Source organism: Coturnix japonica, chromosome 11 (genome assembly GCF_054131305.1).
Source record: "Coturnix japonica strain WE chromosome 11, WE-NBRP24, whole genome shotgun sequence".
NCBI classification, from domain to species: Eukaryota; Metazoa; Chordata; class Aves; order Galliformes; family Phasianidae; genus Coturnix; species Coturnix japonica.
The window spans coordinates 10202724-10216724 of NC_140673.1; the positions used below are offsets into that span (position 1 = coordinate 10202724).

The 14001-nt window shown below is 34.4% G+C and overlaps 1 long non-coding RNA gene across 1 annotated transcript in view; it reads right to left on the reverse strand.

Moving 5' to 3' along the window:
* Positions 1-224: 224 nt before the first annotated feature.
* LOC107317093 (uncharacterized) overlaps positions 225-14001 on the reverse strand; it is a 103549-nt gene continuing 89772 nt past the window's right edge. The window contains exon 3 of the long non-coding RNA XR_004308147.2: positions 225-293. This is a non-coding gene — a long non-coding RNA (uncharacterized LOC107317093). The remainder of the gene's footprint in view (positions 294-14001) is intronic.

The following is a 14001-nucleotide window of genomic DNA, read 5'->3' on the forward strand; positions in this document are numbered from 1 at the left end:
ATCAAACTTGATAATGCCCCTCAGAACCCGCCCTTAAAAAAACCAAAACATATATATATATATCTTACTCAAGATGTACATTTACACTAATTGTTAAAAGAAATGTAAAGCAGAGTTGTACACTTTTTACATTCACTTCTCTAACTCAATGCCAGCCATGCACTGTTCTGTGTTAAGGGGCACCTAACACCTAAAAAACACTGGAAAGAATATTTGGTACTTACAGGTCAATGGAGGTTGAAACTGAAGAAATATATCTGAAATGCATTGCACCTTCTCTTCCCAAAATATGTCTACAAAAAAGAGCAATGGAAATGAGATCAATGAGAATACCATGTCTTCTCATGGATGAAATTTACTCTGTTCTGCTTTAAAGTAGGCATAAGTACATCTGGGATGAGTTCCTTAGGATAAGGAGATCATTCAGAAATTCAGTTTCGATTGTCTCTTGGTCATACCTAACTTACAACTACTTCTTATGGAATAGAAAGCTATCTGAATGCTACATGTCACCACACATTCCTGACATAAAGAGCTCATTGAAAATGGCAAATGTTTCTAAAAACTGTAAGGTAACATAAAGCTGAATAACTCAGCCTAAAAGTTTTGATCAAAGCTCAGAAATAATCCTTGAGAATGAAGGACACACATCAACAACATCCACATACAAAACTGCATTTGTCTCATAACAGCTTTTCACTTAACGACTTTGTGCTGCAGATGGTACTAGATTGTTTTCCTAAATTGTCTAAGCTGCTTTAGGACAGAAGAAAGGAAACAGCCATTCATTTCTGATTCCTAGGGATCATCTCTGTAGTTTACTTTCACTTGTGATCTTTTGCATTTTCAATGACTAAGAAAAGGAAAAAAAAGTCTTTAATCTCTGTGCTTTTTCATCTATTTTTCCTGATCAAGTATAAAGTCCAGACAGCATAGTATGCTATTGGTTCATTATACCTCTAGGCTAGGAAATTTTATGGCTCCATCTGTGAGACATTACAAAGCTCTTCTTATTTCCAAATTAACAGAAAGGTTTCACAGAGTACATCATATAATAATCACTGTTCATGGTTAGAGTCAGTATCAACTGTCAGCTCTCTGAAAGCATCAACCTTTGTTCATTGACTAAAAAGGGGACCTAAGAGGTCATCTCGGCTTAGACATCTTGCTTATAGGTGATTAAAATTATGTAATACAAACTCTGCTTCCCCAGTTTAAACTGTTATTTAGAACAAGAGTTACCTCACCAGACTGCAGCCTCCTAAAAAGAAGATGTTCAGATAAGCTCTGGTACAACAACTTCCTTCAGTGGAGAAAACAAGGTAAGTACCTATAAAATGGCTTGGAGGAATTGTTACTGAGGGGTCTTTTCCTCTTAATTTAAGCAGTATATTGGATTAATAGCTTAGACTAAACAATAAAGACCAATCTCTAAATTGAAACCTGTAAAAAAAGGTATAATTCTTCCATGGATAAGAGCAAAAAATCCTGAAATCCATATGATAGACTAGGCCTTAATATTTTTCTCTGAATTCTCTTCATAAACTAAAAAGAAATCGTAAGTAGGCTTTAATAAAAAAAAAACGAATATCCCATTCTAAACTTCACTTCTAGTGTGAACGCTAAGAACAAAATCTTTCATATTTAAAACTATTGCTTTTTTTCTCCTTTGGAGAAAACCAGTTCAGTCACAAAGTGTGTGAAACATGCTTTTCTCTGTCATTTACTTATATCCAAATCCTCAGAAAGAGATGTAATTTTAGATTCTTATTTCAATACAAGTTATGAAACAGCTCATCAGTACAAAATGCTACTGCTTGATACTTGTTTACACGCACTTGTAGAACATTCTATAGTATGAATGTCCTTTAGAAATGCCAGTATAGCTCTTTATGTGAACCTACTGAATATTAAATGCAAAAAACAACAACCAGCTAACAGTCTAAGGAAGGCATGTTTCAATAAAGGCATCAAACACTGACAGGAGGACATATGATAACACTGTAACTGAGTAGTTTCAGTTTAAGTTAGCATTCAAAGAAAAACTTGTGAAATATTAAGATTTATTTATTGTTTTTTTTTAAATAGCTAGTCCCAGATATTTGGAAACTTTGATTAAACCCCAGAATTATGGAAGACAATGTTGAGGCAAAAAAGTTTTTGACACAAATAGCCTTAAGATGCATAACTCCTCGAAAGGTATTAGACAAAAGACAAATTGCTTATGTCTTTAATGGCATGAAGTGTATGAGAAAATCATTAAAGAATAAACAGGTAATTATTTGGAGTATGGATGAAAAGACATTTAAATATTAGTGATTTCATTAATTTTATAATTGAAGATTGAGAATTGGCAGAGTAGAGGGTAACAAACCATGAATGGATGTGATTATAGGCTAACAGAATATCAGAATCACTCTGATTTCATCCAGTTAGTTGGGGCTGAAGTACATTCAGACACATACAGCATATGTATAGCATATTTATATGTACGTAGAAGCTAGCAATGCCTGGAAATCACCGGTCAGGCACCCTATCAAATAGGATTAATGTGGTTGTTGTCTCTACTGTCTGGGCTACAGTTTGCAGATAGAGCAGAAAGCTTTATCATGAAGCGAGTTGTCTAACCTGCTGTTAAGCAGGACTTTAATCCAAAATCTATTTTAAAAAGTCAAAATGCTAAACCTGTGCAAACTCTGAGCAGAGAATATACTGTGGAGTTCTAGACACTGTGAAGAGATTAAAAAAAATTAATTAACAATGGAATTCTGGTTAAACAGAAATATGTTTCAGCACTGGGAAAGCCATGTTCAATTTGGAAGACTACAAATGAGGAACTGACTCATTACCTATGCAGATGAATATCTCAGACATGAGATCCATAACCTTCCAGCCTTCCTGATCCCCCATCTCTGTATAAGGGAGTCCAATCAGCCTATATAAAGTGGTGTCCTAGGGACAGCAATCCAACATTTAGCTTTACTCTCTTAAGAGAACTACTTCAGTCAGGATTTTCATGGGACACTGGACTCTAATTGTGTCAGTAGCAGCAGTTTGAGAAACACCTTGAAGATATTTTAAAGATGTATGAATAAAAAGAAATCAGTGATCTACTCCTAATAACAAATCCTAAACATCTTATCCAAAGTACCTATGACGCGGTAAAAATAGCAAGCAAATAATGAAATAAAGAAATCCGGTTCTCTCCCTACCAAAAGAAAGAATGTATTCATTAGGGCTGAGATTTAAGTAGAACCGGAACTTGGAAAGGTGTGTTTTGCTTTGTTTCTTTGATAGATAGCAAAGAGTCTAGTTTAAAGCTGTTTATTTGTCCCTGTTATTAAAGTTCCTTGATAATTTCAATATAGTTTTCATTCTTTGTCAGGCAAAATATTATGTAGAAGCCTAATGATGCCACCCCCAAAGCATCATTAGGTTACTAGATGGAGGATATGATTTATGTATGTTGTAGAAGCATTTACTCCGGGGAACCTTTTCAAATCAGCAAGAACAGAATTTTGTTCGCTGGTAAACAGAAATATAATGACAGGATATTAGTTTTGGGTGGCTGATGTTTGATTTCCTGGAGTTATTCTACTTTTGTACTAATGGCGCTATATGTCTGTGATGAAAATAATTAATGACTTCACAGCTTAGGTCGATACTGAGCTAAAAAAAACATTGTTTAGTTGTACTCATACATACATGTAATTTTAAGAGGATAAATCAAGGTTTTGACTTTTTAGAAAGAAAAAAGAAAGTATATCTCAAATTTCTGCATGTTTGTACACCTTACGTCAGAGTACAAAAGGGATTTTCCATTTTCAATTCTGCTTAAACACAAAAGATTCCATTGTCCCTTTAGTCACAAAAAAAAGTGCAAATGACACGTACTTCATTTCTGACAAAAAGATAAGGTGGAGAAATGCAATTACTCATAATTCTTATTGCAGTGCCAATCTCTACAATGATTAACAGCATCCTTAGAAGATGTACAGGATGAAGGTCTTAATTACTTAAGAAGAAAGAGAAAACATAAAAATCAAAGAGAAAGACTATTTTGCCATCCTCCCCTCCTCCTCAGCTGTGAGATTATTAGCTCCTCACCAAATACTTAAAACTAATACAAGTAAAAATTATCATTGAAGCCTCTTCTGGTCTGCCACATTAGAAACATTCACAGTAACCTTTCCTAATTCAAGTTTTGTTATGCTTAGCACAGAGATAGACATAATCTAAAATCAGCCAGCCTCCTACTGCTATTCCAGGCAACTAACTTCCAAAATTATTTTTCTAATGAAAACATTTAAACTGGTAATCACAAAAATCTATACATTTTCAGATGAATGATACTTGGGATACATTGAGTGAAGAACAAATCAGTTCTAAGGTGCTATTCTATTTATTAAGTAAGACAACCCATGAAAAGCCAACCAAATTGACTCAGTGTAGTCACTCAGATAAAATCTGCTTGCTAACTGAGAAGAAACTAAATTAAGAGGAAGAAACCTAGGTGATTAGAGAGACGAGTTCATCAGGTATCTAAGATTTCCTAAAATTTTATAAATCTCAAGAACTCTCTAGGTTTACATACATCCAAGAAAACACACTTTAAGTTTGTTCATAGCATTACTGTGATACTGTGAGAAATTCTTTATGTATTACAACATACATACCAACAATCAAGGAAAATTCAGTACGGCAAATAAAGCTTGCAAATAAAGATCTGAGAGATGTGTGTCCATCCCCACCTAACATTACCTCAATTGGATTATTGCCTTACCAGTGATATAGTAATATGAGATGGAAAATCTCCAAATTTGCAACATTAATGTTTCTTCCTATCTGAGTTGAGTTGAGAGAGCCATTGTTGGCTCTTCCATGTTGGCTTGCAAGTGGGGTCACTATCAAAATAAAAACAAATTTCTTTTATAAAAATAAGAGCAAACCACCCTTCCCCTCTCACCACCTATATTCAAGTACTCAGTCATGCCACTGAATCACTACATCGTTAAAATTTTCACTCTTTGGCACTGAATATCTACTTTAAAGTTTTTAATGCTAACTATGGAAGTACAGAGGTTTTATTTTAATAACTTCAGTTCTGTGGGACTGGTGCCAGACTCACAAAAGCCATCTCCACTACATTTTTGAAGATTACATCTTGAGGTTATTCCATTTTCAAGACACAGAGATGCAGAGAATGTAGTCAGCTCTTACCAGTTATAGGTAAAATACAGATGATCAAAAGGAACAGGCTAGGGACATTTTGCTCTTTAACTTCCTGCTACTGAACTCCTTTTGATACATGGAAATGAAATGTGACATATGCAGAACTTAAATGTGTCCTTCTTCTTTCCCATATCACGTAGGCAGAGCTAGAACTACTCACTTTATCAAGGAATCTATAAATCATCCTTTTCAATTGTTATATCCCTAGATGTTTCCAGTTCCCATTGTCAGGCTTCTATATATCTGCAATATAAGCAACGTATAAAGTTTCTAGTGCAGAAACTGGTTTTGTCAGCAGTTGAAATAAGAAAGGTATGACAAACAAAACAATATTAGCTACAGAAAAACAGCTCAAACTCAGGGTAGTCTCTATAAGCTACCTCATATGTCTTTCCTATCCTGTTGAAAAACTTCCAAAAGTAACTTACTGAAACTCTTTGGCTTGCTTAAAAATCTCAGCATTTTGTGACATTGCATACCCTAAACACAGGACCCTTGTATAAGGCACAAAAGATGCAGAATTTACCCTGGGGGAGAAAATAAAAATAAAAATGATGCAATACTGGATGCAAACATTTTCTTTAGAAAAAAGCACTGAAGTTGCTGTAGACAATTCAGGCATATTGCAATTTGTTCATTTCAGTTCATCAAACTAATCTTAACAGAAGTAACATTAAGGTTAAAAAAATAAAAAAGTATGATTGCCAAAAGCATCTGAAAATATTTCGCTAACCTCGGGCTACTTGGAATACAAGGTGCAGCAATGCAGAATTTTATTATGAAGCAATTATTATAATTTACTTTCTGGGCTGTTACATGTACAACCTGCAGGCAAATGCTTCTAATCCCTTGGGTGCAATTACCTCATGATAATCGTGTCAGTTGGTGTCATACTTACTTTTACTCGAAATGCAATGCTCAAAGGTAAAATAGATACTTTCTGATTGTAGGGAACTCACAGACTTTTTTCTAGTAGGTTACTGCATGGTAAATGGCAAACATCCTGTTAGCTCTGGATTTTTTTCCATAAGTAAGAAAAGTTAGATATAAGAGTAGCTCTTAAATGAAATCCCAAATTTATTTCTTGAACAAGCTACTGTTGAATAAGCTTTTTTTCTTTGGATACTAAATTCACTTTAATTATGATTGTAAAGAAAACATCACCAAGAGGCTGAAGAAATAAATCTGTTCAAATTTATTCATGGAAAAAATAATGCACTTATTCTGTAACACAACGATGGTTTATCTTGAGATGCATACTATGGCAACTTTTTGGAACTTGTTCATTAGTGCTTACAGCTCAGCAGTAATTAGTACTAATTTGTACCTATGCCAGTGGAACATATCCAAAAGACAACTTGTACTTAAAGATAACCTGGACTCAAAGAAGCCAGGAGCAGAACTCTTTCAGGTACAGCTAACCTGAGTGCTCATGCGAGCTACAAGGTGTTAACATGCAACCATCTAAAAAACCTTGATAATGTTTTTCTATTGAATACACAAACAACTTCTTTAAAGAAGTAAGACTGGTAAAACAGAGAACTAGACATGAGTTGCACAATTTGTGCATTTCCTTTTGTATATTTCTTTACACTATTTTGATGTCACAAATTTCTTTGATTTTCCATGCCTATATGTGATGATCTACATGGACTCAGGCTCAATTCACAGCAGTACCTGGACTTCATTTTCATCTCTTTATAACAGTAATTCCTACTCCAACCTAGCATTTCTGAAGAATTATCAAATACCATATTGCAAGTGACTAAAATATGCCTGCCTACTTCTCTGATCATCCTTGGTGATTTTGAAATAATATTTTTAATTACTACTCTTGAAAACAGTATAATTTTATGCAGTATCTGCAGCAGTGAGGTGTTACCATGATACTGATGAAAAGGTATTTGTTGAAGAGGTATTTGCCAAATCTTTGTTGATGCATTTTAAAACTGCATTTACTTTTCGTTTCATGACTACATCATATATTTTACTGCATTAGTTATCCTGCATGTAATTTCCTCCCAGTCACTTTCAAAAGGTAAAAAATATATATATTTAACTGTAGCCCAAGAGCATGACCTTACATTTTTTGCTCATTTATTCAGTACCACATTGAAATGCAGACCTAATCAGAACAAATATTACATAAGAATAGCATTCACATATTCGGCAGCCAGTATGAAAACAAAAAATGCATGCACAGCCTCATAAAAACTGTTTGTTCTTATACATTTCTTTGTAAATTCCTGCTCTAAATTTTGTGATGCAACCCAAATACTGAAGACTCTCAAAGATTTCTGATTTTTTTTTATTTTTTTTTTGGGGGGGAGGTATAGATATTAAGTACCAAAATATTGGGATGAAAAACATAATTCCAGCATAATTAACTCCAAATGTACCAAAGGTGATGAGGAACTCGGTAGCCCAGACCTTTACAAAAGCTGAGGAACCTCTTTTCAACAATGTAATCTTCTCTTATTTATAGAGAAGTGTAAAGTTAAGTATGTTGAAACCTAAGTGAATAATAAAAGCACCAAGAAATTCACTGGACTTTGCAGTTCATTGAAACAGAAGATACTCATCCCACTGCTCATCAGCAAAATAATTTTGGACATGCCAACTTATAAGATGTCCAGGATTAGACTCCGACCTCCAGTATAACTTCCCCTGTGATAGCAAGAGACAGACTTCTGTAAACTGGAAGGAAGCTGTCATATGACTTTCACTTTGGTCTACAGCAACGTGTGACAATGCATTCTACAGAATCATTTCTACAATGTAGGCAGGTGAAATAAGTTTACAGAAACAATTACACAAAGTCCCAGATGTCTGAAGAAGTAGTGAAGTGTAGAGAATGCTAATATGCAGCCTGAATAAACAATATAATCACACACTGCACTGAAATTCACAGGTACCTGAGGGGATATCTGTCTAAAAGCTTCATGAACAATTACAAAAAGCTTATTGCATATGCATTACCCAACAAATACCAGGTTATACTATAGTGAACTTTTATTTTAAATTCCAAAGACTACTGTACTAAGCTACAGTACTGAGTACATTTCAGATGCATTTCCTTGGAGGGCAGATGTTTAAGTATCTAGGAAAGTGTAACACAGATATTCAAACTTGGAAATCCCGTGTTTATAAAAAATAATTTAGATCTCTTAAAACAACCTCCTCAGTTTAGAAAAAATAATATGATGTTATTCCATTTTAGCCACAGAAAATAAGTTGGTTTTTTTTTCTATACAAGTTACTAAATTTAACACACTTTGTTACTTTGTATGATAACATGCTTAGCACATAACAGATATGCTAGCAATCAGTTAACATATTTCCCTGAATTTAAAGGAGCCTGTAAAAGTTATCCAGACCAAATCCCTTGCAATGAACAGAGACACCTACACATTGACCAGCTGCTCTGAGCCCCATCTAGCCTGATCTGGGGTGTCTGCAGAGATGGGGCATCTTCTACTTCTCTGGGCAACCTGTGTCAGTGCTTCACTACTGTTCCCATGGAAAACTTCTTTATATCCCATCTAAATTTCTCCTCTTAGTTTGAAATAACTTCCCCTTGTCCTGTTACAACAAACCCTGTTGAAGAGACTGTTCCCTTCTTTCTTACAGACTCACTTAAGAGTCAGGTCTCCCAGAGCTTTCCCTTCTACATGCTGAACAGCCCCAGCTCTCTCAGCCTCTACTCATTTGGACTGAAATCTATGGGAAGAGAACTGGTGCCTGGAAAGTGGGTATCAAGGATACCTCAAAACACACAGATTTAAAATAGCCAAATCATCATTGCATACTACAAAGATGTCACAGGATAGCAACATGCAGTAAACACTCATCACTTCAGAAACATCACCAGGAACATGAAAGGTGAATATTTAAATGCACTGAAATAAGTACAGCAATTGAGCTGAAACAGGAAAAAGGCTCAGTCCACTCTATTCTTACAAGTAAGAAAAAGTAAACTAGAAAAACCAAATCAGCACCACTACATTCCACAGATAATAGCTAACACAATTCTGTATAAGAAATCCAACAGAGTCATAACCAGAACGTATTCAAATAACTGAACGGTAGCAATATGACTTTTTGTCCTATTTTTCCATTGGAAAAAGAACAGAAAGTAATTCTGTACAATAAAATGAATATATATATTTACTTTAAAAAGAGGATTTCATTTAATTTTGACTTATAAATCCTTTCAAATAAATAAAACACATGCTCAATTGAAACCCTTGAAGATTACCCTAGAATAATAACGAGAAGTCTGATCAAATGGAAGGTTATGAAAGCCAGTGATTTGGACTATAAAGATATATTACAAAGCATCTTGTCTGCTCTTAGAATCATGCTTTTTCAACTAGTGTAAAGCAGCGTCTTCCCTTCTCTGGACTGAAACAGAGTGAGTAATGGAAGGTCTGATAACCACAAGGGGAGCTGTCTGACTTATAAGTTGCAGGAAAGATTACTCCTTTTTTCCTGAATAAAAGGCTTGTCAGCGTGACTTCTTCTATCAAGAGCTTCTCTTATTGTCTCCGTTACCAAAACAATCTAATTTACATCAAAAACAATGTCAAAATTTTATTCTTTCATTTCTGTAACAGCATAAGTATTCTGTTGTTACTGGAAACAATTACAACAAGATTAGAACCAATTGCTGTGAGCACTCATGGCAACAGGTATGAAATTAATCACATCCTGAAAATACATAATTAGTCCCATTTCTTATATTAGAAAATAAAATGGATTCAATTAAATTATTCTCTCACACACATTAATTTTCAGGAATGAGCTTTCTGAGTTGACTTAGGATCACACCTAGAACATTCCTTGCCCAAGACATTAGAACTCTTGAAAAGTGGGAAAGGTTTTGAAATCCATTTAGATCTGAATGACGCGATTAAATCTCTTCATTGTATCTAAAGCACTGAGAGTAAATTAACATAGAACTTATGACGTGTTTAGTAATTTGGAGTTCAGAAAAATTAAGCTGAGCAGCACTCAAAATAGTCTTCTTACTAAAACACTAAATCTAGATCACAACATGGTAAATGCAATAGAGTACATTTCTTGGTAGGAAACTGAATTATATTCTGGCTCACCTGACTGAAGACAGTCAAGGCACTCTCTGGATAAGAGGAAGAAAGACTAACAGTCATTTCCTCACCTCCTCTGCTGTGATCTAAATAGTCTCAACCTCTTCTGAAGTCTATTTCTCTATGGCTACCTTGAAAAGTTTCACTGAATGAAATTAATAATAAATCATAAGAAATATTGAATCTTTTTTTTTTTTAAAAAAAGAAAAGATTTCAGTTTTCCTTTGAAAAAGATGGGGAAATATAAAAATATTAGGTAAGATAGAATATAATGGAAGGAGAAGCAACAAGGTGAAAGTGCTGTCCCTAATGCATTTCTTATTTTCCAGAATTCATCAGAAGCAATTATCAACAATTCAATCACCCACTGTTCTGACTTCATACAAGTAATAAGAAAGATGGTACTTATGTATTTCAAAATTAAACTGATCATTTTTATTAGGGGATCCCCACATCCCTTTCTCTCCACAGTCACAGTGTTACTTCGGTACTCCAAGTGTACAAGGACTGGATGCATACTGAGGACTCTGAACCATACACTTGAGAATGGATCATTCCCCTGCACAATGCCAAAGCACAACATTTACATTGTTCAGCCCACAGGCTTTCTGAACTATGCATGCAGGTAGCTCCAAAAGTAATAGCTCCTATTTGCCCTTATAACCATCATAATAAAATAGTAGGCATTACATTTGGGGCATCCCATGTGTAATGGAAAATATTTAACTCTCTAATAAGTATGTTTGAATACAAAGCAAGATAAAATGGAAGAAAAAAAAGATGCATTACATTCTCAGAACACCTCAATTGATTTCTTTCAAAACATTGCTCCCTTCAAGCCATTTACAAACAAGAATTCCCTAGGAGTTTTCTGGTATCAGAGTATGAGTTTGTTCCTATAATTAACCACCATAAATGGTTAATTTCTTGTCATTCACCATAAGGGGAACATCCACCACTTGTGAATACTTTCAATTACACATCATTAACGAGAAGACACATTTTCATATTTCGAAAGAAACCTTAGATATATCACATTAACATCTGCATAAGCAGACGCATAATGATTTTCCTTTCACAAAAATCAAACAAATTAAGTTAAAATTACTGTAGGACAGAAAAATTCTATGATGTTGTGCTTCCAACTATATACACTTATTTACACAAAGTACAGAATTTAGAAAGAGGAAAATCAGTCAAGAAACAGTTTTCATTATAAATATTATGGGACTCACCTAATACCAGTGACTGATGAAAAAAACAGGTTAATAATTTAAATATTGCTCACAATTACAATAGCATCACTTGAAGTTCAACATGATTTGCACAAATGGGATTGGGTAAATGTAAAGGCTTTGAGAATAATTTTGTTCTCACAACAATTAACTTGCTGTAGTGCAGTTCTACCATTTAGGTATGTACAGCTTGGACTAAACTACAAAGGGAATTTGTTTAAATATGATATAAATGTATTCTACATATTTACTATTTTTAATTTTAAAGTAGTTAGGAGGTGTTTTCTATTTTCCTTACATCGGTACATAATTTCGAAGTGAAACATGAAAAGCTTTTTGTAGGCAATATGCTTTTCAACCTTCAAAGCCACAACTCTATCCACAAGTTATTTTAATTATTAATCATCACATATAATTTTAATGTGGATGAAATTAAATATGGCACCTGACACACATTACAATCAGTGCAATATAATTGGTTTTAAAGAATATTTTAGCCCAAACAAAAAGCTGGAATAATTTATATTATTACAGGAGAACATAAGTTTTGATAACAAATATAGTGCAGCCTACATCATCTGAGGTCCAAAGAATTTTCACTTTTTTTTTTTTTTTTCCCCCTTAATTTTTAATTTCTGAAGACAGTTACACTTAAAAGAATCTCTCTGGTCTCTAAAAAAAAATACAAACCATGGTGTCAGAGACAGAAGGCTGTCAGTCCAGTGCATATGTGTAGAAGTCACTTGGCAGAATCAAGCTCTACTTTACACAGAAAAAAACCTACCGTACACATTTCTGACATGAGTAGAAAATAAAGTTATTGCAGCCGGAACCTACACACATATTATATACAGCAGCAGTGGGATGAAGTCATTTTTCAACATCTCTTTTTAAGTTATCAAATATGATTTAAAGCCAGGTTAACACAGAGGAAGATCATTCTGAAAAATTAAGTTACTCTGCAGACTTGTTATCAAATGTTGCAAGTCTGGTACTAATCCTTTAACAGTTATCCATTTTTGAAAGCAAAATGGGAAAGGAATTGTGAAAGTGCTTCAGAACAGCACAACATTTCTCTCACAGGATATCAATTCAGGTGTTAATTAAAATAAGATATTCAGAGGAGAAAATCTAAGTCTGCACAGAGGTCCTCGTAGAGGAAAAAGGATTAATTTGTACTGGAAAAACAAAGCGATTGGTCTTCCCTTTGAGTAGCTTGTATGAGGATGTTGCTACATGAGATTTCACTTGTTCACAGGGGCTTGTTAAAATCATTTTGTGGTTTAATTGAAGTTACATGTTTTTAACAGAACCAGCTGATGATATTAGCCTTTAGTGAATACAGATTTTACTGTGAACAGAGCATTTCAAATCTAAAGCCAAAATCAGAGTCTATTCTCTGATCTATAATGGTTCTGGCTTGCTGAGAGACAGCATATTGTTCCAGCTGTGTAACCACATTACAAAGTGTCCAGTGTCCCATCCCTGAGATGACTGAATCCAGGTGCAGACCATTAAAGACTAACCTGTACCACTCCCTTCTTTGGCTCTACTCCATCTATCATTTTTCAGCAGCTTTTCAGATTACACGAAGCATCTCTTCACCTTATATGCATTGGCTCTTTCGTTTCAATAAAAATCTGTTAAGATATTACAAGAGGACTACGGACTTTTAATGACAGCAGCTTTAACAACTATGATATGAAATTATCATCCTCATTTCTGCTATAGAGGGACAGACACAGATTGATGTCATCCTTAAACTAAAGACAGATAAGCTTCAATCAGTTGCTTTTTAATTCAGACTTGTGCATTACTTAGCAACATATTATAACAAAGGTAGATGCATGGTATTGCAGCAAGGATTATGAGGTACCTAAAAGTCTCATAAAGCAAATTAACAGTATATCATAGACTTACAAAGCTGTAATGGCATAAACTTTCTCTTTGTGATTTAAGTAGAACAGTTGTATGCTTCCCATGCATAGCTGTGAAAAGCAAATAAACACCATGGCAAAACTCAGAGATTATCTGAATGCAGTTTTGGGTCTCAGTTAACATGAAGGTGACTCAAAAAAGTCTCCTTTATATTTGTGTTTTATGAAAGCAACTTAACTGTACATAGAGAGCAATAAAAAATATTAGATCAGGTTGGTAAATAATACAGCTTATTGCGAAACTCTTAGCTGTAAAGTTTAGCAGCTACGAGCTTCATAAAGTCCAGAAATCGAAGAGGGCATCTTCTTTATTTCCTTACTCTCAAAGAAGATGAAAATAGTGAGGACTTGTACTTAGCATGACAGAATACAACTCAGCCTATGAATTAATAACACAGAAACTGATTTCTCTCAGGCACACAGATGCTGCTAAAAACTGATCATAACGGCTTGGCAGTAGTGGAAGCATCCAATCGTTCCATTTATAAT